The 23,103-nt window shown below is 40.8% G+C and overlaps 1 protein-coding gene across 7 annotated transcripts in view; it reads left to right on the top strand.

Moving 5' to 3' along the window:
- KDM6A (lysine demethylase 6A) overlaps positions 1-23,103 on the top strand; it is a 153,716-nt gene that overhangs the window by 51,612 nt on the left and 79,001 nt on the right. For 2 of the 7 annotated variants that reach the window (XM_014520551.2, XM_014520550.2), the window contains exons 3-4: positions 766-824; positions 17,476-17,596. The gene's annotated coding sequence lies outside the window, so the exon portion shown is untranslated. Of the gene's footprint in view, positions 1-765; positions 825-17,475; positions 17,597-23,103 lie in introns of those variants that run through there. The other 5 variants (XR_003094228.1, XR_003094229.1, XM_025204885.1 and 2 more) reach the window with 4 other exon arrangements.

Here is a 23,103-nt window from a genome sequence, read left to right as displayed (position 1 = left end):
CCAAGTGCTCAGTCATGTCACCAGGTAGGACCATACTGAAATGTGTCATGGCTGCTCCATGTTTCCTGATCAGAAGCAGTATAGCACATGAATGCTGCTGTGCATGCCAGCAACCTTTGCAGAGAGGCGCAATGTATTGATTTATACACAGTGCTGCGCTGAAGTGGCTACTCTTCTTCTGAGAGCTAACACGTGTAAAGGAAGTGTGGTATATCTGAGCAAGGTGCTCCCTGACACCATAACTGAGCAGTTTAGACATGCTCTTAGTATTCAGGTGAAATGGAATATCCTTAAGCATGATTTCATGCTCACCTTTCTAGTACTTCAGATACTGAAATTAAACTGTTTGCATTTATATACATTGTATAGTTATGCCTAGTGGTATAAAATGTTTTTTCTTTCCATTTTAAATGAAAAACCTTTAGCCTTTCTTCTTTCCTCTTCTTTTACAAGCAGAATACACTGCTTCAGGGTCCCTGGCTTAAGATTTTTTTAAAAAATTATTATCATTATTTATTAGTCTTTTATTTCAGGGTCTCTATAACTAACATTCTCTCATAGTTTAAACAAAGATTGAAGATTTTCTAGTGAATCTTGTTTTTTTAAATCATTTGCATTCTGTTTTTAGAAAGCTAAACGGAGCATTTCATATTGGCAATTACATTTCAATTAAACACATTAATATGCACAAAAATTTGCCCTTGTGTTTTCCTCTAACATATGGGGCTCGTATCTGAGTTTTAAACTTCTGTTTTTTCTTTACAGAATGCTGCCTTTTTATATGGCCTTGGTTTGGTCTACTTCCATTACAATGCATTTCAATGGTAAGTTGGAATAAACCCTAACAATATCCTACGTTTTGTTTTATATTATATTAAAAAATGAATATTCTAAATACTAGCTCACTTTCCATGCAGGATGTTTTAATTTCTTTATTCTATTTTATTTTTGTAGTAACAATCTGATTTTCGGAGAGATTGTCCTGGAATTCATCATACTATAATAAACGTGTGGTGACTATATTTGCTTAAATAGAAAGTAATGTATATTTAGCTTCCTTCAGTGTGACACAGCAAATTAAAACAAAGCTAGTTAGCACAATGTAACCGTGTAGGTTTCTGAGGCTCAGCTACCAGCCACAGGTATGGGAACCGTAGCCATGGTTGTGAAACACTTGTTCTCCAGGTTATATTTTTCTAGTTTTGTGTTTTAGGTTTTTGTTTTGGGGTTTCTAACTGAAATATTTCAATGAGTGTATCATATTTGAATGGTTTTTGATATAGCAGACTCAGAATCAGAAGATGAAAAATAACTTAAATACTACTGTAATCTGTTTAAAAAAAAAAAAAAAAAAGCCTTTGCTTCTTAGGAAACAAGGAAATGACAGAATTAATTGTCTGAGAGAATTGATGGAAAGCTGGATATGGGAGTAGGGAGGATGATGGAGTCACTGGTACCTGGAGAGAAGTTTTGGGAGTAGATGGCATTATTGTAAAGGGAAGGACTTGCTACATTTTTGCAGAGGCTTGGCTGCTATAAGAGAGAAACTTATGAACGATGACAACATACGTGATGTGGTTTTACATTATGTGAATAGTTTATCTTACTCTGTAGTCTTCAGCGTTGACTTCAAGCACTAGTAAATATGAAATGTTGCTGATCAGTTCAATGCCAATATATACTGAATGATTATGAGACTGTGTAAATTTGTGTGCGTTTTGTTGAAGGAAATGATAAATAAAGAGATTGATTGTGTGACGTTAAAAAAATTCTGTTTCTAAAGTAAAATCTTAGCATGATAACTTATTTTATGGCAGTGAGACTAAGGGATCATGCTCACCTTAAAATGTAAACTGTTTCATCAAATTCAAATGTGCCATTGAAATAAACTAGGTCTGTTGAAGTAGGAGAGAAGAACATTGGGTTTTGATCTTGCAATTGAGAATTTTTTATTGCTGTTGGTATAGAATCACAGCACATTCTGTACAAGAATTTATAGACTGAATTTACAAAGGTAATTAAAAGAAGTTTCTGAGGAATTTGACAGATTACAGGCTGGTGACCCTGTAACAGTGTCATTGGAAATCTGGTTTAATCTAATTAACAAGAAAGAATCTAAAACACATGAGGATACAATCCAAAGAAGTTTTTAGAAGAGATTCAAATTAATATGTTACCAATGAAATAATCCCAGATAGAAAGAACGTACATTGAGCTCGGTATACCAGTGGGAGACTGAGACATGGGTAATAGAATGAAGTAGTGTCCTGTATTTTCTTTTGCCTTTAGTATTCAAGATAGTTTTCTACCACAGTTCTGTTTGAAAAGAATCTGGTTCAGTTCAGTTCTTACATAGGCAGGTTCATAAACTGGAAGTAAGTCATTGCCAACCAATCCTATTCTGCTGTCATTTCTTTAACCTGATTAAACTGTTGATCAGTAATGTTGCTTTGATTGTTATTGTTGAAGAAGAGGAAATGTTCCTGATAAAACAAATTGTTTTTGTTGGCAAAGTTCCAAGAGTATTTCTCCGTATGCCATTATCTGAACCAGTTCATATGTGCTGTTGGCATTGCTTAGTCCATGGCTGTCTCTCTCTACTTGCATCTTCATGTCGCCCATGGCAATATAAGGATGTCATGTTGTAGGCTCTGCTTACGGTGTCCTGTTAGATGGCATAGGACTTAAAACCATAGAATCATAGAAAATTATGGTTGCAAGGGACCTTAGGAGGTCATCTAGTCCAACCCCCTGCTCAAAGCAGGACTATCCCCAAAAAATCACTCCAGCCAGGGCTTTGCTGAGCTGTGCCTTAAAATCCTCCAAGGATGGAGATTCCACCACCTTTCTAGGTAAGCCATTCCAGTGCTTTGCCACCCTGCTAGTGAGAAGGTTTTTCCTAATATCCAGCATAAACTTCCCTTGCTCTAAATCAAGACCATTGCTCCTTGTTCTGTTATCTGCCACCACTGAGAACAGTCTAGCTCTATCCTCTGTGGAACCACCCTTCAGGTAGTTAAAGGCTGCTATCAAATCCCACCTTAGTCTTCTCTTTTACAGACTAAATAAAACATCCCAGTTCCCTCGGCTTCTCCAAGTCATGTACCCCAGCCCTGTAACCATTTTTGTTGCTCTCCGCTGGACTCTCTCCAGTTTATCCACATCCTTTCTATAGTGGTGGGGGGAGGGTCAAAACGGGATATAGTCCTCCAGATATGGACCAATGCAAAATACAGGGGAATAATTACTTCCCTCAGTCTGCTGGCAACTTTTCTACCAATGCAGCCCAGTATGACATTAGCCTTCTTTGCAACAATGGCATACTGCTGGCTCATATTCAGCTTATTGTCTACAGTAACCCCCAGGTCCTTTTCTGCAGAGCCTGTACTGTTGTTTTATGTGTACTGGTGCAGTCTGGGGCACACAGATCCTGTGAACCTTGGGGGGGTGCTTTGCCCACAGTAATATTTCTGGGTGGTTCTTTCAGCCCAAAGCATCCCAAGATAGCATCAGATAGAATTGAGGAAAAATAAAAAGACAAACTCGCAGGGGCTGAAGGCCTCTCTCCTCCTCCCTCCTCAGTAACACAGCAAAACAAGCTGTAACTCAACACCTTTATTGATGGGGGGGGAGGGGGGAAGGAGTAAAACGAGGCAGTCAGAATACACTTTGAGCAAACATAAGCAAACTTGTGTCTTACAGAGTCTGGGCATAGTGACCCTTTTAAGATGCAACTAGCCTAGAAATAATTCATAACTCCTGGCTAGTTTCCAGGTTTTTACTTGCAGAAAAACACTAGGCAGGAGCCTGGGGCACTTGCTTGCAGCTTTCAAAATGCCCACCAGAAAGGAGAGAGTGCTCCCCTCTCCCCCTAGGAATTTTATCTGGCCAGGTCACCTGAGTGACCAGCCTGAGCCAAGAAGAAAGCAAGGAGAGAGAGGGGTCACTTGGGCTATCCCAAGTGAGGGGCAGAAAGAGGAGGAGGGGATTTCTTCATGGGAGGTAGTAGTCAATGTCATTGTTGCATGTGTCTTGAATCTTGCATGTATTTTTCTGCTCTTACCCATTTTCCAGTCTGCTATGGTTCTTTAGGTAATGTCTCTTATGATCAAGGTAACTCTCTCCTTCAGCTGAAAGGAAATGATAATTTTCTCCTTCAGTTTGCTATAGTCTTGCCATTTACTTTCAATTACACTGACAGTATCACTACCATAATTTTCCCTCTTGCACCTTGAGGTGACTACAAGTACCGCAGTATCATTTGTACTTTTGTTTATGAAAATGGTGAAGAATTACGGAAACTGGATTCAAAATAGTCAGTTTTTTTTTAAAGAGAACAGACCTTAGGCAATAATGGAAATTTTTTTAGTATGTTTGAATTCGTTTGATATGAGACGAGCTTAAAAGACTTATCTAGCTAGTAGAGTAGGACTTTGGTTGTGTTGCTAAATCTCTTATGAAGATTTCATTTTGGACATTCAGCCTCCATACACCCAGTGGGAGAGCTAGGCTGACCACAGGCATTTTAACCACTGTATAATTTAACTTTGCACAAAGCATTTCTGCGTTTTGCAATGATTAGAGTAATGGATGATTTGGTACTCAATTAATGCCAGAATTCTTACTGTTGCTATACTGGAGAAAATGTTTGACAGTAACAGTAGGAAATTAGAGAGGAACCTTATTGCTGATAATGCATATAAAATAGTGCTTTTTTTCCTTAAGAACAGTTGTGGGTTTTCAATGTTTTACTGGGGGTGGGGAGGGAGAAGGAGAAGGAGGGTTATGGTCAGATTCAGAGGAAATATGCAACAGCCTAGAGTTGGTGGCAGGTAATTTATAGTTAGATCCTGTACTGTAGAACATACTCCTGTATAACTTTGTTTGAATGTTGAAGTAGAAACTAAATAGGGAGGTAACATGTATCATATTTAAATATAGTACATTTTAAATGTTAAGAGTGTGCCTCTAAAATGTATAAAATATAGTAAATGGGTTCTTTAGATATATTCTTGTTATCTTGCTACCATGATGTTTATTAAATTGGCAACTGTACGTAACAGATTAGTGAGTTGACTGGGTTTTCCTGTTGCATTGTTTTGCCAGCCAGGTATGACACCAGAAGGATGATATGGTGGCAGTGTCCTTTGTACAATGGCAATTTATGCCATCTATAGTTTAAAAAAAAAAATAAAAAAATCCTCATTTAATTTAATTTAAAAGATTATAGGATTTCAGTAAAATCTCTTCTAGTTTGAGAGAGTTGGTTTGGTATAGGTTTTTATATTACTCACAGAAAAAGTTTATGTAGACACAAACATTTCATCACTCTAGGTGAAGAGTTAGAATCTCTCTAACACTAACTATACGCATGCTAGATAATGTAGTAAAAGTGTTCTGTAAAATAGCCTAAAATTGATCACAATTATGTACACAGATGGAGATATACTTGTAAACACATGGACTAAACCCATTATTAAGAAGAAAAAAATCACCGTGATTCATTCTTTCACTTCTTGCTTCAACGTTTTCTTGGCTATTTTTCTGTCTCTGTTCTCCTTATATAGGATAATTTTTCCTTTTGTATTTTCTTAATTCCCTACAGTATTCAGATTAAAAAGAAATAGAATTTGCCTGATCAAGTGACCGATAATAAACTAATGGAAAAATTGACAGAGATCTGGAGTTGCCTGGATTCTCAGGAAGGAAGTAAAACCATTTATTGGTTTTAAACTCTTTTACAGTGAGACTCCCCCACTCCTCTTCCTTTTAGCAGCTTGGAAGTGACAGAGGGTATGGACACATGTAACAATTAGTGTTTCATTGCCTTTGAAATGTTTCAGAGGGCCAGATGTGCAGATGTGCATGCCCTTTGAAATGGCCAAAAGTGACTGAAACGCTCCTAAGATATACTTGTTTAAACAAAGTACTGGTTTTGAAGTGTTTCACTTTTGGTTGCATGTGCAAACAACAGCTGGGTTCAGCCTAGGGTTGGGCTTACCCCCTGCCCTCCCTACCATACCTCTAGAGGGCCCCAGTGACTATGGAACCAAGCCTCCCCACTCTAACCTTCTCCAAGAGGGAGAGGAGAGGTTCAGGGTATTGGAGCACTCCCCATTTTGCCACTCACTTCAAGAATAGGCTGGATTATTTCTTGATGTTAATGGGACACGTTTGTCTTTTAAATGCTGCCAGCCAAGCCCTGTCAGAGAGAGTTTATTGAAAAATTATATTTAAGAGGAAATATTTGACTTTTAGAGTACATCAAATGGTATGTTTTTTAAAATGTTTTCTGGGGAAAGTAGCTTTTGTCTCACTTAAGGTTTTTTAGTCCAAGTTTTCTTTTCATATTATATAAATTGAGCAGCATATGATACTATTAATATGCTCAATATATTTTGCAGGAGCCAAGGTACAAACATCTTTAGTAAAGTGCACCTTAATGCCTTCCTCTTTTCTCTTATGGTTACAAAAAGTGATTTTGTTTTAAATGGAATAAACAAATAGGTTGTTCCTCAGTGTTCCTTCCAGCTTTAAATACAGTTTCAAGTACTCTTTAGTACATGGATTTTTTCCCCCAAACTAAAGGACAAAAAAGGCATGGTTTTTAAGACTCCTTTGTTTTAGAATTGTCAGCACATCAATAATGTGACCCCCCTCAGGAATACTTTAAACAAATTCTCCATTTATGTGTCATCCTTTGACTACTATTGTTACGTCTTTCTGTTCTCTATATACTTGTGTTCTCTCAATTTTTACTCTGATGCTTTCTTCTGTGGGCACTTGCAACTGCATGAAAATGAATTATTTTTAACTTTCTGAAATGTTTTGCACATGTTTCAGTTCTTTAGCCCTCTTAAAAATGGTATAAATAACATTTCATCACAGTGTTTAGTGGATTTACCACTATCCCTTCTACCCCATCAAGGCCTCTTTTCTAGTGGAAACACAGCTAGTACAATCTTATGGCCTACAGCTGTAGCCTGGAGAGTGATGTGGCCCTAGCAGTATCCTTCACCAGTATTAGCATACTGAAGGCCCAGATAAATGTTGGAAGTAGCTTGTTTTCAGAAAATAAATTTAGAAGTGCCATTTCCACTGTTAGATTCATAGATTGTTAGGGGCTGGAAGGGACCTCGGAAGATCATGAGGTCCAGCCCCCTGCACCAGAAAGGAAAGACAGCTGGGGTCAGGTGACCCCAGCAAGGTGACGGTCCAGTCTCCTCTTGAAGGTTTTCAGGGTAGGCGATTGCATCACTTCTGGAGGGAGCTAATTCCACAGTCTGGACACCCTAACTAGAAGAAGTTTTTCCTAATGTTGAGCCAGAAATGGTCTTCTAGGAGTTTGTGGACATTACTCCTGGTTTTTCCCAAGGGTGCCCTGGTAAACAGTTGTTCACTGAGCCCTTGATGTACTCCCCTGATGTAGTGGTAAGCTGCTACCAAATCCCCTCTCAGCCTTCTCTTTTTTAGGCTGAAGAGTCTCAGGTTCCTCAGCCATTTCTCATATGGTTTGCCATGCAAGTATCTAATCATACAGGTGGCTCTTCTGGAGTCTCTCAAGTTTTACTATGTCCTTGTTAAAATGCGGTGCCCAGAACTGCACGCAGTAGTCCAGTTGGGGTTTCATCAATGCCAAGTTGAGCAGAAGAATAACTTCTTTGGTTTTGCTGGAGATACATTGATTGATGCATGCCACAGTATTATTTGCCCTGCTGGAAACAGCTTTGTACTGCCAGCTTATATTCATACTGCGGTCTTTTATTACCCGCAGGTTTCTTTTGTTCGTGGTGCTGGTCAGTTTGGCACCACCAAGCCTGTAGGTGTGTTGCGGGTTGTTCATCCCTAGATGGAGCACTTTACATTTCTTGATGTTGAACTTCATCTGGTTCCGACTGACCCAACTTGCTACCTTGTCGAGATCTGCCTGTATCTGTAGCCGATCCTCAAGCATGACCACACTTCCCCATAACTTGGTGTCATCTGCGAATTTGACCACTGAGCTTTTCATCCCCACATCCAAATAATTGATAAAGATGTTGAAAAGTACTGGACCAAGCACTGACCCTGTGGGACACCACTGGCCACTTTTTCACCAGGATGACACAAATTCATTCATTAGGACTCTGAGTCCTACCCCGTAGCCAGCTTTGTACCCACCTGTCTTGCACTTAAGCCCACAATCCTCCAATTTTCTCATGAGAACATAGTAGGATACCTGATCAAAGGCTTTTTGGAAGTTAAGGTGTATAATACAACCTCCTTTCTGCTATCCAGGTGGTGAGTTACCTGATCATAAAAGGAGATGAGGTTGGTAAGACAAGACCTGCCCTCAATGAAGCCATGCTGGCTGTCGTTCAGAATCCTATCTTCTGCAAGCCTCTCGCACATAGACTCCTAAATGAATTTTTCCAGGATTTTCCCTGGGATAGAATTTAGGCTAATTGGCCTATAGTTACGTGGGTGCTTTCTTCTCCTCTTCCAGTCCTCCGGGACCTCTCTGGAGTGCCACGAGTTTTGGAATAGGTTTGCCAAGGGCTTCGCGATGACTTCAGCTAGCTCCTTCAGCACTCTCGGATAGAGTTCATCTGGTCCTGCTGACTTATATATGTCTAATTTCTTTAATTGAGCACACGCCAGTTCTACAGCAACAGTAGGAAGGCAGTCATTCTTGCTATGCTCATTCTTTATCCTATCTGGTGTGATTTTTTTATTTATTTATTTTTTCTTCCCCGTGACCCAGTGAAATACCGAGGCAAAGTAGTTATTCAGGAGTTCAGTTTTCTCCTGAGTCTTGGTAACCAGCTGTCCTGAGTTGTTGAGCAATGGCCCCACACTCCCATTTGTTTTCTTACTGTTCCCTATATACCTAAAGAAGGACTTCTTGTTGTCCTTGATTCCCATTGCTAATCTAAGTTCAGTCGCCGCCTTGGCCTTTCTAATTTGTTCCCTATAAGTGCGGGCCGTTGTTGTATAGTCTACCTTGGCCTGTCCCTAGCTTCCACTGTTTGTACACCTCTTACTTCTTTATTAAGAGGACTGTGATTTCCCTGTTTAGCCAAGAGGGCTTCCCAGCCCTTCTGCTACCTTTTCTTCACATGCAAATGGCCTTCCTTTGTGCTTCGAGGATCATGTCCTTAAGGAACAACCACTCTTCATGTACACCTTTTGCCTTCGAAGTACAAGACTTCAACCAACCCGGCTATCAGATTTGTCTGCCTTGTGACAGACAGTGAACGTGATAGTTTCATGGTTGCTGTCACCCAGGCTACCCTCTATATTTAAGTCAGAAACCAGGTCCTCTCCTTTGGTCAGGACCAAGTCTAGGACAGCGTTACCTCTGATTGGCCTGCGCAGGTCCCGAGCCAGGAAGAGCTCTTTGATGCAGGTTTTGATTCCTTGGGGGACTTTCTCAGAGTTAGCAGTTGTTTAGTTCTTTGGTGTTAAGTCTTCATGTTGACAACAGGTTTCTCATCTCTCCCCCTTGCTGCAATATTTATTACCATTTTTTTCAGTCCCCATGGTTGGAACCAAAGTTTAATAATTACCCCCTTGATTGAGGGGGGAGAGTGGTGGATAAGGTGGCCATGCATCTTGTATTTTCCTGCCCGAGTCCTGAAAGGGAGTGGCAAAAATGGTGCAAAACCAGAGGGAGTTTGCTTAGAGTCTGGTTATTATTGGCTACCATGTTGACCTTTTTTTTACTTTTGCTGCTATTTTCTTTCTTTGTTTTATCTGTTAGCTTTTCTCTGTCATTTCTCCCTGCTGTCTGAACCAAAACTGCCTTAAGCAGAAAGAAATGTAGGGCTGGGAATAGAAAAGAAAATTAAGACAAATATGGAAATCTATTTTTAGTTAATGATCTTTCTGAAAAAGGATGGCAGAGAGAGCGAACTGCTCCACTTTGTACAGAAGCTGTGTCACCGTCAGCTAAGAAATAGTTACTTTTAACAATACGATAGATATTTCCAGGTATAACATTTTTTCTTTTTGCCTTGTTCTGTAACTCACTCAAATAGGGAAAGTTGTGCTGCCTTTGCACAAGAGAAACTTGTAGAAAATACAGCTCCAAGTATACAAAATGAGGACTTTGAAGCTTATACTGAATGTAGGCTTGTGAAGAAATTCTGTTTAACAATAGCATGAACAGTCTAAGCTATGAAGACGCTTACAAAGTAAAAATGGTTATTACAATTACAAAGTAAATCTGATTCTTTCCAGATGGAAAAAAGGACAAGATCTTAGTAAAGTAAATTTCAAAAAACCTATTTCAACCAATATGATATGGTGAGCAGAGAAATCTAAAATATTTAAAAAGTTTCTTTTTTTTTCATGACACTGCAATGAAAAGGCTTCAGTAGTATATTCACTAATTTTCAGGGTGGATAAAAATCAGTGATTTAAAAAAAAATCGGATTTGTTATTTTAATCGGATTAATAAACATATATAAAGATAAATTTAATTTAAGATACGTTAGAACTCAAAAATATCATTGTGGAATATGGATTATAATTTCTAATTATATACTATTTGAGACAATATATTCATGTTTACCTTTTAGAAAAGTTTTATAAATAGGTCACAAGAGGCCATGGACTATATTAGGGACCCAATCTTACAGGGTTCTCTGAAGCTCCTCTACAGATTAGTAAAGATAAAAAAACCAAAACATGCTACCCAGTGGGACTCAGTGCTCGGTCTAGAAGATCTCTTTGATGCTTAGTTTCAGTTTTCAAACTCTGGATTTGTGTGTCCAGAGATAACATCCTTGTTACCAGCAGTATATGGAGATGAGAGAGAACAGACCTGATTACCCACCCATCAGTTTTCTTGTCTCTCTGCAAGTTTTTTTACATAGAGTCTAGCCCTTTCTTGCCTCTCTCTAAAAGTGCAACATTTCAAGAAGCTAAATGAATAGAGGATTGTTGGGGGTGGAGTAGATTGCAGCAAGGAGTCTGGAGATAAATGCAAGGAGGGGGAGGGACAGTAGAAACAAAACAGAAACATTTTGAGTAGAATATTCTACAAGTCTTGAGGGTTAAGTTTCTGAGGATAGCCTCTCCATTGATTTGAGATGTACTGAGGGAATGGTATGGTAGAAGGGAAAACCTATTATGCCAGTGGGCTTGCCGAGCCATAAAAAAGACCCTGTTTAGAAATATTTTAATGAAGGTTATAGCAAACAACAAAGAATGTACTTTTTGTAGAGAATAGTGACTACATTGAGGCTTCCTGACTGGTGATTTTAAATCACCCTGCTAATTTTGTTTATATTCATAATAATGGGTAGTTCCAGTATAGCTTGTCCTAAATATCTTCCTGTTAATGTTATGATGGGTGGTCACAGAGGAAATGGATTCTTATATGGCTCCAACTTCCCTTCCCACCTCGTGGACACCTGCATCTCAAAACCATTAATTGTTTAAATATTAGACTATGAAGATGATCTTTTCAACGTTATCTTTTAATTTTAGTGATACTAGCTTTTGGGTAGTTAAATTGATACCACTGCATGATTCAAAGTAATTTTAATTTTTGGTCTTCACAAATTCAAAGCTCATTTTCCCACATTAGATGTAGATTATATCACAATTTGGATTTGTGAATTTGGTAGCTGTTTAATCTTTTGTCAACTCTTAACAGGTTGGCCAATAGCTAGTGTCTTCTCCAGGTTAATCTTCATAGGTCATCTTGTTCAGATGATGTAGACAGAAAGACAGTGCGTGCACTTGGAAAGGAAGTATTGGGCTAGAAAGAAGAAATTGTATCTTTTTTTTTGAGTTACTGTGCTTTTGCTCAGCAAAAACAGAATCAGACTCTTGGCTGCTGGTGTCTTTGTAGACTTCTATTCCTGATTATGGGGCAGTTCATATTTACTGAAGTTATTATATGAGGTGGGAGCCTTTCACCGTTCTATCATTTGGACAGATGTCTTCCCACTCTGAAGGCTTTTACAGAGGAGAATGAAATCTATGCTTATGAAGATCAGCATGGGAAAGCTCAGATAAAGACAATGATGAGTCTCATCTCTTAGGGAAGCATTTGTTTCTTGAATCTATTTGTTTAAGCAGAGGCTCCTCTACATTTGACATAGACTGTCAAGTTATCATTTAGTAACTAATCTTCCATTGCTTGGTCACGGTACAATTTGTGAATGCCCCAGGTCTTTTGTGACCCATTTCTTTTTGGCTACAGTCCTGAATGGGAATCAGAAATTGATTTGGTGTATTGATGGATGATTTTTTAGTGCTAAATAAATACTGAATGTTTATGCTGGTATGACTAGATCACTTTTCATTTGATGCCATGAAACGTGTTGCTGTTGAATAGTCTGCTCTTTGTCTAAGAGTGAATGTTTATAGGTAACATGCAATACAAAAAATACCATCATTCATGGTTTTGTATATACAGTAATCTACTGTATATAATTTTAAATGTTATTTATAGAGATGTATTGGTTTCCCATTTTAAAAAGTAATTGACTATCATATTTACTAGAATACAATATGAGGTATGTGTTCATCCCCCTGCACCCCTCCAAACTTCATTAAATATATTGTCTATCATTAAACTGATGCCAAAATAACGTGTTCAGTAATGGAAACCAACTATATAGTTGATTAAATACAGCCAACACTGAACATGACTATAAAATAAATAAATGGCCCATGTTGGGCAAACGTGCTATGATAGAAAGATAATATAAAAACTAATTTAGAAGGGATAGGCAAAGAAGTGACAAGACAGGAGATTGCATACAATGAGAAGAAATGGAAGGCCTTAGTTAAGGCAGTTACAGGCTCTTGAGGGCCTGTGAGATCAGTTAGATGAAATTTCCCACCTAAAATGCTCATCTATGCTGAAAGACAAGTCTAGGACCTCATTGACATCTCTAATGTGAGAACAACACAAATTTAAACACAAATTTGATAATTAAACAGTTGTTTCTGTATTTATAACCAGAACTATCTTCTGACTTACTAAACTTTACCTGCTCGTGAAAGTTGAAATTCTTTGCCCAATTATGCTAATCCATCGGGATTTGCTGTTTGACCTGAAAGGCACTTGAATTCCTTAATGACCAGCACCATTATGGGAAGAGAGAAGCAGCAGGGTAAAGAAGCTACAGTAATTCCTGACCCAACTAAAGAATATGAAGGATAAAAGCAAGATGTAAAGACTGGCCAGTGTGTTTTCTTAAGCAGAGGCTATTCAAGCCTCCCACTCTTTTCCTCCTCCCCATAAATAGTTCCATTAGTAGTCAAATACAATTAGAATTTAGAATAAAATTTGGGTACTAGAAATTTCACACCTGGTCTACAGCATAATTGGCTCAAATGATCTTACATAACATAGTTGTTAAAGGCAGACAAGGTTCCTTGGGTGAATTTGATATCTTTTATTAGACCAACCTAAATGGTTGGAGAATAGTTATTAAGCAAGCTTTCGGGTTCAAAAACCCTTCGTCAGGCTCTTGCTTAATAACTATTCTCCAACCATTTAGGTTGGTCTAATAAAAGATATCAAATTCACCCAAGGAACCTTGTCTGCCTATATCCTTAGACCAACACGGCTACAACCTAAACCCCTGCAACATAGTTGTTAAAAGGATTTTTCCCACCCACTTGATTTTAAAGCCCACCTTTAGTTCCTATGAGACTTGGGACTGAGAGACGGATTCTTTTCTACCTCTTTTCTATCTACATGCGCCCTTATGGCGCCATTGTTACTGTGCTGTGCTAGCGGCGCAGTTATTTTTTAGCGATTACATTGCTGTAGCAATGCACTATAGCAAGGGAGCACATTGCTATGGCAATGTAGTGTTATGGTTTTTGCCCGCTGGCGCTACATCGCTGTAGTGTGTTGTTATGGCAACATAGCATCTCATGTAGACATGCCCCCTGTCTCTGAATCCAATTTAGGCCTGTCTTAATTAGAAAATTATTCTAGATTATGCTATTTTGAACAGTCAGTTTAACTTGATACAGTGTTTAAATAGGACTTAAACTATACGAAGGGGCAAGTTGTGGTTCACATGATGCATTTGGCTATGCATCCTGCTTAAGCCAGTAGGTTCCCCCAACCAGTGGACCTCAGTGTTAAATGTGTGATATATGTTTACTTTTCTGGCTTTGCATTACTTGTCATTTTTTACCTTTTTATAAAGTGCTTTTTTTTTTCTCTTAATAAGTTAGGAATCTTAGTTTTTTTTGTAATTTATGTATATGTATATAAAAGTTTTCAAACTGTAATTACAAACTAATCTTTATGTTGTGTTTTAACTCTTGTACTAAGCATCAAATTGTGTATTGAATAAAATTTCCTAAATCAGATTAAAGTGCAATTGTTGTGGTTTAGCTTATTGTCAGAAATTTAGATGTCTGTAATAATTGATAACTAAACTTGGGTAAGAGCATGGGCTGCCTCATTCTAAGATTAAGCAAATTAATTAAGATTAATTTTTTTTTAAAGTTTACCAAGTTGTATATAAGCTTAGGCACTATATTGTCTCAGTTACATAAGCACATAGAACTGGAATAGGCCTAGGCACACCTTCAGGAAAGATACATATAGGTAAATGAATCCCAAATGTAAGATCATAAAATATATGAATTAATATACAAAGTCAAATATGTTAACCAAAATACATGGAAATTGAATATGTCTTGTGTTGAAAAAGTTTGTAGTAGTAACATGACGTGTAAGTTTACTAGCCAGCTTGCAATATCAAGTCAACATTTTGGCTTACCTGTTTAGATAATGATCCTTTAAAATAAGGTGAATGTACTATTAAGTGGGAGTTAATAACTAAATACATGTTATTATTTTTAATATAAATAATTAACTAATACATTTTATTTATCATTCATGTAGCTCCAATGCAGGGTTAAATTAGATAGTGGTAAAAATGTCTGTTTCACCCGTGTTCTGAACAGTGGGTGGTTGTGATGGGAGAAATGACAAAGTATATAACTGGGCAGCTTTCAGGGTGAAGCTGTTGCAAAAAGTGAGGCATATTTGGGCAGCAGCTGAGTAGTTGGCAGGAAGAAGAGAGACATCTTTAAGTGGGGGTGAATGGGGCAACTGAAAGAATCATGGATAATCACGTCCTCCCACTCTTCACTGCCATTGCTAATCTCAGGTAGCGTAAAGAGCAGGGATCCTGGTTTTCTCTGTATAAAAATCACAAATTCTCCGATTAACATCCCCACAATCTGCATTTTTTCATGATTAAAATGAAACCCTACAATATATATTGGTATCAATTAAACACACTTTTATTGATATATTTATAATTTGAAAGCAGTTTGGAAGCCTACCATTGCCTCAATCATTATAATAAAATAGGATGCCTGTACATAAGCAACGATGCTGCTCTGACATGCTGTAATTACATTAATTGAGTTAACGTAATTACATTAATTGATTTAATCAAGTCTAGTGAAGCGTGGTAATTACTGAGCTCCAGCCAACTCCAGTGTCCCATGTTTTAACAGCCCCTTGCTGAAAAATGGGAGCAGGGGCGCTGTAACTAAAGTTTGTGCAACAAGCTTTAGTTAAAGTGCCCCCGCTGCCAGTTTTCAGCGTGGGGGTGCTGATACACAAGACACTCCAGGAATGTTCTAATTAATGCCTGGAGACTGCAAGAGATAGGGGCCAAGGGCCTGGTGCTACAGGAGCGCAGCCATAGCGGCTCAGGAGCCTGGCAGACAGAGGCCAGGGGCCCAGAGCTTGGAGGCGGTAGATGGTTGCTAGTGCCTCAAAGCCAGGTCCAAAGCAGTGGGCCTCGGCTAAAAGGCCTAGTGAAGGTAAAGGGGTGGAGGCTGGGGAGGCTGAAGCCCCAACTGAAGGAACAATGTTATTGTAACATCTATGAGCTTGGAGCGTAGTGTAGGAGAGAAGAAGGAACCATGGAAATTGCCCCTAAGGCTACAGGTGCCCTACAGGGGCCTTGTCAAGTCAGGAAGGAACTATTAGGATTGAGGCTCACTCTGAGGCTTGTTGGTAGCCTTCCTTATTCACTCTGTTTAACAGTAAGATCAAGCCATGGCAGGAAAGCAAACAAGAGAGAGAGAGGCCATAGAGTTTCAGCCAGATAGGAGCTGCAATCCTACTGAAAGGTGCCTTGGCTGCCCCAGTGGTTTTGCGACCGGTTACAATGTGTGTAACCACTCATAAATTCTAAATACTGATATATTTTGGCATTGCATTTTGGTTATTTTATTATGGAAAATCAGAACCCAGGATACAGATTCAGCTGGGCCCCACCCTCAGTGCTGAGCAGTTTTGATATGCTGGTGCCCTGCACATGCCATTGCGCCCCCCCCCCCCCCCCCCCCCCCAAGCCCTGGTGGTGCCCCTTACTCCCAACCTGCTTTCCCTTGCCCCCAGCCCACCAGTGTATGAGCAAAAGAATAGCTGTGTGGGGAACTGTGGGTATATGGGGAAGCAGGGTTTGGGCAGAGCTGACCGGTCAGGGGGGCAGTGGTGGCACAGGCAGTGTGTGGGGCACATGCCCCCCAGATTTCTGCACCCACAGAAGGGCCCAGAGCTATATCTGAGCCAGACCAGCTCCAAGCAGGTTCCACCTTTGGTCCAGCAGGCAGGACCCAGTACAGTAGGGAGTACTGCACCACCATGGTTACCAAGGTGAGGTAGCCCGCTGCTGCTGGGTGTGCAGGAGGTGCCTTATCTTGGCAGCCATGGTGGTGCAGTGTTTCCTTCCACACCAGGTCCTGTCCACTGTTACAGAGGCAGCTCCTGCCCAGCTGCAATCCTGCACCCCACTGTGGGTGCAGAAATCTAGGGGGGGCATGTGCTTCTCCACACACATTGTCTGTGGTCCCTGCCCTCCCCCCCACTGGCTTACCTGCAGGGAGCTGCTTTCTACCACACTGCCTGACTTCCATGTACATCTGTGTGCGCATAAGTGCACGTGGTGCTCCCTGCATCCCACACTCCCCAGCCCCAGCAGTGCCTTGCAAGCTGAAACTGTGCTAGCCAGCAAAGGGAAACCTGCAGTTTCCCACATTTTTCTCCTTTAAAGGAGGAAATCTGCATTTTTCCATAGCAAACAAAACCCTGGATCCCTGGTAATGAGTGGGTAACAGCAGCAGTGTAAGCAGTTGGCTGTAGATCTGGTAATAAGTGTAAATATTTTTTCAGTGTTCCTGAAATAATTGAGATGCATTAATATAGGCAGTAAATAATTTAATTTAGCCTAATGAGTGGAAGAGAATGACCTTTTATAAGAGATGTGTGGACTGCTGGGATGGTTAGTAGTACAGATTTTAACACAGAATGAAAACTGATGCCACAGAAATGGGAAGTTATCATATTTCAAATACCTGATCATGATGTGTTCATCTCTTAACAAAATATTCTGATTGCATATTTTACTGTGATATAACCATACTGATTAAAGAGTAACATTGCAGTAAATATTGAAAATTTTTAATGTGTTTATTTTTCAGGGCAATTAAAGCATTTCAGGAGGCGCTTTATGTTGATCCCAGCTTTTGTCGAGCCAAGGAAATTCATTTGCGACTTGGGCTTTTGTTCAAAGTGAATACAGACTATGAGTCTAGTTTAAAGGTAGGTTGAAACGAATTAAGTTCTGTTTAGCAATTATTGCAAAATTAATTGCGTTTAAAAATGGCAAGGAATTTGTTAGGTTTGCATTGGTAGTACAGTGCCAGCTTTGGAAATACAAGTATTCTTGTCTGCAGTATTCTAGCAAATTTTGATACTCAGAGGTAATAGGAAGGTTTGGAGGGTTCCAGAGAGAACTAAAGCTTCAGGTGGGCACTGAACACTTCACCAGCCTAATTTAATGGATTGTGCAATGATCTGAGTTTATAATCCTAACTAAAGTACTACATTATAAGGGATGCAGGGAAAACAAAGGAAGGGATAAAGAAGATGGTGACAAGACAGGAAAAATTGGCAATCTGGATGTGTAGCGCCCTTCCTTTTTCCTCTATGTATGATACACACAACAAAAGTTCCTGATGTCTGAAGCACCTTTTAAGCAATTACTTTCTGACCAATTAGAAACTGTTTATTAGTATAGAATACCTTTTTCTTTATTTCTTTTTCTGTTACTGTAGCTCTTTGTTTTTTTTCTATTTATTCTCTTCCATCTTGCCTTGTTCTCTAGTTTTTGTTTTTCCTCCTCTTCCCCCAATTCTTTTTCTTACCTGTTTTTCGCTAATACTGTAGGACAGAATTTTAGTCTTCAAATATACCTGTACTGGAAGTAGGGAGCATTCTTTACAGGAACTTCATGCTATGCAGTGAAATCTATAAGGAAGGAGGCTTTTTTTAAGACAAGCTATAATTTTATCATTACATTTCTGCATATTAAACCCTCTTGATTTTATATATGTACCTGTTCATTTCTCTCATTTTGTCTTATCTAGCTCAGTCCTTTTGAAACCAAAAGAAAGCCACTGAAATTTTGAACACAACAAATGTTTAAGAACTACTATGTTTTCTTGTTCCTGACAGTTTACTTTTCCTCAGCTTTGCAGTGAGGGTGCTGTCTTAAGTAGGGGTGACCAAACCTCCAGCATGTATGACGTGGAAGATCAGGGAGGGGACAGGGAGCATAGTGGGAGATAGGTCAGGGAGCACAGGGCAGGGAGTAGAAAGCAGAGCAGCAGTTGGGTTGGCAGAGGGGTTTGGAGTGGAGCTCTGGGAGGGTGTGTGCCTAATTTGTGTGTCCCCTGTTAAAAAAACCAAACAAAACAAGAAACAGTTGGCCCCCACTGGTATAAAGCATGGTCAGCAGCCTAGGGCAGGGTTTAATACAGTGGTTCTCAACCAGGTTGCCACAAGACCCACTCCAGGGTATTGTGATGCAGACACTGCTGTGGTCAAATAAAACTTTCCTGTGTGCAGGGCTAAAGCCTGCGTGCCTTCCTGCTGCATGAGGCCTGTCTGATAAACCTAAAGCAAAAGAAAACTGACTTGGGCTGTAGTCCTTCCTGGTCCAGACCATCACCCCTCACAGTTCTACCCATACACCTCTGCTTCCTGGGTGGGGACCAGGAAGGGCTACAGACCAACCCAGCTCTGTTTTTGCTTTAGGCTTATCAAAGAGCCTTAATGCAAGAGGAGTGTGCACACATGTCACACCCCTTCCCAGGTTGGCTGAACAGCAGGCACGTGGGGCAGTAGAAGCACCTGAGTTAAGTTGAAGCAGCACCAACAGTGGTTCTCAACCAGGGTGTTGCCATAATCAAATAGGTGGTGTTGGGGTGCTGTGACTGAAAAGGTTGAGAGCCACTGGTTTACTAGATCATTGATCAAAGGAGCCATTCTGCTTCAACCTTATAAAACATTAAAACATTTCTCTAATCAGATTTCTTCTCCTTGCCCAGAGAAAATGTCCTAGGTTATGAGCCTCAGGCAGATTTGAGAGCTCTGATTAGAGGAAGAGGATCACAGTGTATGCATAGAAATACTGTACAGTGTGAGATGACAAACCAAGGCCAGGAAGGGAGTTTGAGATTTGTAAATCACTGGAAAAAGACTTATTAGAAGAAAAATGCTTTAGCCTTGTTACATGCTTCAGTATTTTCCAACCATGATTGAGCCAAGCTGTGAAGGAGACTTGCAAAGTCCTCGTAACTGTTGGGAACGTCATGGTCTGATATCCAAAGCTGCTAAATATCTATGACTTGTGTATTCTGCGGGAGCTTCAGCTGCAGAGCCCTTAGCACAGAGGCGTGACATGTGGCCAGGCACCTAGATCAGCTGCCACACACAGCAGACATGGCAGCTCCCAGTTACCACTGCCACTGCCGCCACACTCTGATCCCATGGTGACAGGTTTGGAGTTTTTTTCTTTGTATCCACCTGCTCCCTTCCTCCCTCTCCTCCCTCAAGTTGGCATCTGGGGCAGCTACCCCAATCACCCCACCCTGGTTACTCCATTGCCTCTGCAGGTCAGGCATTTGGTTAACAACTGTGCCTTATTCTGTAGCTAAGCCAGGGCAAACTTCTACGTAAATATGTATTTTGATTTTTAAATGTGTTTGCATCAATCTAGTTAAATTGGTCAGGTTGGGTTTGTAGACAGGGCTTTAGGGCCAGACATGTACCTAAAGATGTAAATGGCTGGCCACTCAGGTGAGTGAGTGGTGCCAGACATTTTTTAAAAATTCCTTCAGTTACTTTATATACCTTTTTGAAAAACTGGCCTGTAGTTAATTTTGTGCAGCCCTTCATGCATGGTTTCATGCAACAAAAGGCAGGACAGGGGAGTGAAGGTTGTTTTAATAAAACAGTATCAGTCTTTACGTTGTATTTTACTAGGTTTTTGCCACACTATGATTCTATGGACTACATACATGAAATGTCAATATATTCAAAATTTGCATTACTTTTAATTGAGTCAAACTAGTCATACTGTAAACAAACTATTCAGAACTCTGTGAGAAAGTGGAGGGTGATGGCTGGTTTACAGCTATAAAATAAGCTACCAAGATCAAGAACATACACTGTGAGTAAGTATCTTCTCAAGGAGCCGTAAGCAAGCAGTAGGGAGTAGGAAGTTTCATGCACAACCCAACATGGTACTGTTCATGAAAAATAAACAGCAAATTAATTACCCACATCATGAATAATTGGCATTGGTTTGACTTGCCCTCATTGGATCCTGAGGATCTTGCTATAAGGATTCAGAATGTTAAAGGACAGTTATGAGTAATTTGATCCAGTCAGCTAGATAGTGGCCTTAGGAATAAGCAGTTCCTGAGGCCTTAACATAGTAACTTACATTCAAGCCTGAGCTTCCCATTTGTTGTTGATGAGAAAGGAGGCAACTCTCTGTATTACAGCTGTTTGGGACCCCAACAGACTACAGAACTGTTAAGTTTAATGTAATCTGAAGTGCAGGAACAGTTTTTGATGTTGTTATTTAAACATTCATAGAATCGTAGAAAATTAGTGTTGGAAGGCACCTCAGCAGGTCCTCTGACGGCTCGGCATCGCTCTGAGTGCTCGTGTAGCACTAGCCAGGTACCAGAGCATTGGAAAAGGGCCAATGTGGTCCCCATTTACAAGAAGGGGAGAAAGGAGGACCCCAGCAATTATAGTCCAGTCAGTCTTACCTCAGTCCTTGGGAAGACCTTTGAGAAAATTATCAAGGAGCACATCTGCAAGGGCTCAGCAGGGGAGGTAATGCTCAGGGGCAGCCAGTATGGGGTCATTGAGGGTAGGTCCTGCCTGACTAACCTGGTTTCTTTTTATGATCAGGTCACAAAGTCCCTGGACGAGAGTGTTGGTGTGACTGTGGCATTGATGCCTACACAGTCAGATGGGTGGCAAATTGGCTAGATGGTTGCACCCAGAGAGTGGTGGTGGATGGGTTGTTTTCAACCTGGAGAGATGTGGCCAGTGGAGTCTCCCAGGGCTCGATCCTTGGGCCTGTACTGTTCAACATCTTTATCAGCGATCTGGATGTGGATATGGAATGCACGCTGTCCAAATTTGCTGACGACACCAAATTGTGGGGCAGGGTGGGCACGCTGGAGGGGAGGGACAGAATCCAGCTAGATCTAGACAGATTACAGAGGCGGGCGGATGAGAATAGGCAGGAATTCAGCTCAGACAAGTGCAAGGTGCTGTACCTAGGGAGAAGGAACTAGCAACACATCTATAGGCTGGGGAACACCCTTGGCAACACTGTGGCAGAAAGGGATCTTGGAGACATTGCTGACTCCAGGATGAACATGAGCCACCAGTGCGAGGAAGTGGTCAGTAAGGTTAACTGCACTTTGTCGTGCATCTACAGATGCATCACAAGCAGGTTCAGGAAGGTGATCCTTCTCCTCTATGTGGCATTGGTCAGGTCACAGTTGGAGTACTGTGTCTAGCTCTGGGCACTGCACTTCAAGAGGGATGTGGCTAGCATTTAAAGGATCCAGAGGAGGGCCACTTGCATGGTCAAGGGGCAGCAGGGCAAGCCCTATGAAGAGAGGCTAAAGGGCCTGAACCTGTTCAGCCTCTGCAAGAGAAGGCTGAAAGAGGATCTGGTCGCCATTTACAATCTCACCGGGGGGACCAGCGAGAATTGAAGGAGGCTCTGTTCCCCCAGGCACCACCCGGGGTTACTAGGAATAATGGCCACAAATTGTTAGAAGGTTCAGGCTGGACATCAGGAGACATTACTTTACAGTTAGGGCTGCCAGGCTCTGGAACGGGCTCCCAAGGGAGGTGGTGCTCTCCCCTACCTTGGGGGTCTTCCAGAGGAGGCTGGACAGATATTTGGCTGGGGTGATATGACCCCGACACTCGTTCCTGTCCAGGGTAGGGGGTCGGACCAGATGATCTGTTTAGGTCCCTTCCGATCCTAAGCACTATGATCTAGTCCAACCTCCTGCTCAAAGCAGGACCAGTCCCAACTAGATCATTCTAGCCAGGGCTTTGTCGAGTTGGACCTTAAAAACCTCCAAGGATGGAGATTCCATCACTACTCTAGGTAACTTGTTTCAATGCTTCACCACCCTCCTACTGAGAGTTTTTCCTAATATCCAACCTAAACCTCTCTTGCTGCACCTTGAGACCATTGTTCTCTGTTCTGTCGTTTGTCATTGCTGAGAACAGTCCAGCTCCATCCTCCTTGTAGCCACCCTTCCGGCTGCTATTGAATACTCTCTGTCTTCTGGGCTAGGGACAGAAGTTACACATAAGCTGGTTTAAGTGATCAGAAATTGGTTTAAACCTGTAACAGAACAGAAGTTCAGTGCACATAAACCAGTTTTAAAACGCCTGAAACTGGTTTAAGAGAAACCTGTTTGAATGTAGTATCAGACTCAACTGATTTGGGTCAAACTGGTTTATAAAACTTCTGTCCCAGGCCCCTTCCTGGTTCAAGTTAAATCCCAGCATGCTTTTCAGGGCTGAGCTAAGCTGCACTCTCTGATCCAACAGCGAAGGGTTGGCAGGAGGAGGAAGAGGAGGCAGGGACTGCCCCCCGCCGTTCGGCAAACACTCTGGGGCCTGGGAAGGGGGTTAAACCCTTCTTCCCCTTGTTAAATCCCATTTCCCCTGAGTACAGATCTGCCCTGCCCTGCCCTGCCCTGCTAAACTTA

The sequence above is a fragment of the Alligator sinensis genome, unplaced genomic scaffold (genome assembly GCF_000455745.1).
Source record: "Alligator sinensis unplaced genomic scaffold, ASM45574v1 scaffold243_1, whole genome shotgun sequence".
Classification (NCBI taxonomy): domain Eukaryota; kingdom Metazoa; phylum Chordata; order Crocodylia; family Alligatoridae; genus Alligator; species Alligator sinensis.
This window is presented reverse-complemented; position numbering and strand designations above follow the sequence as displayed.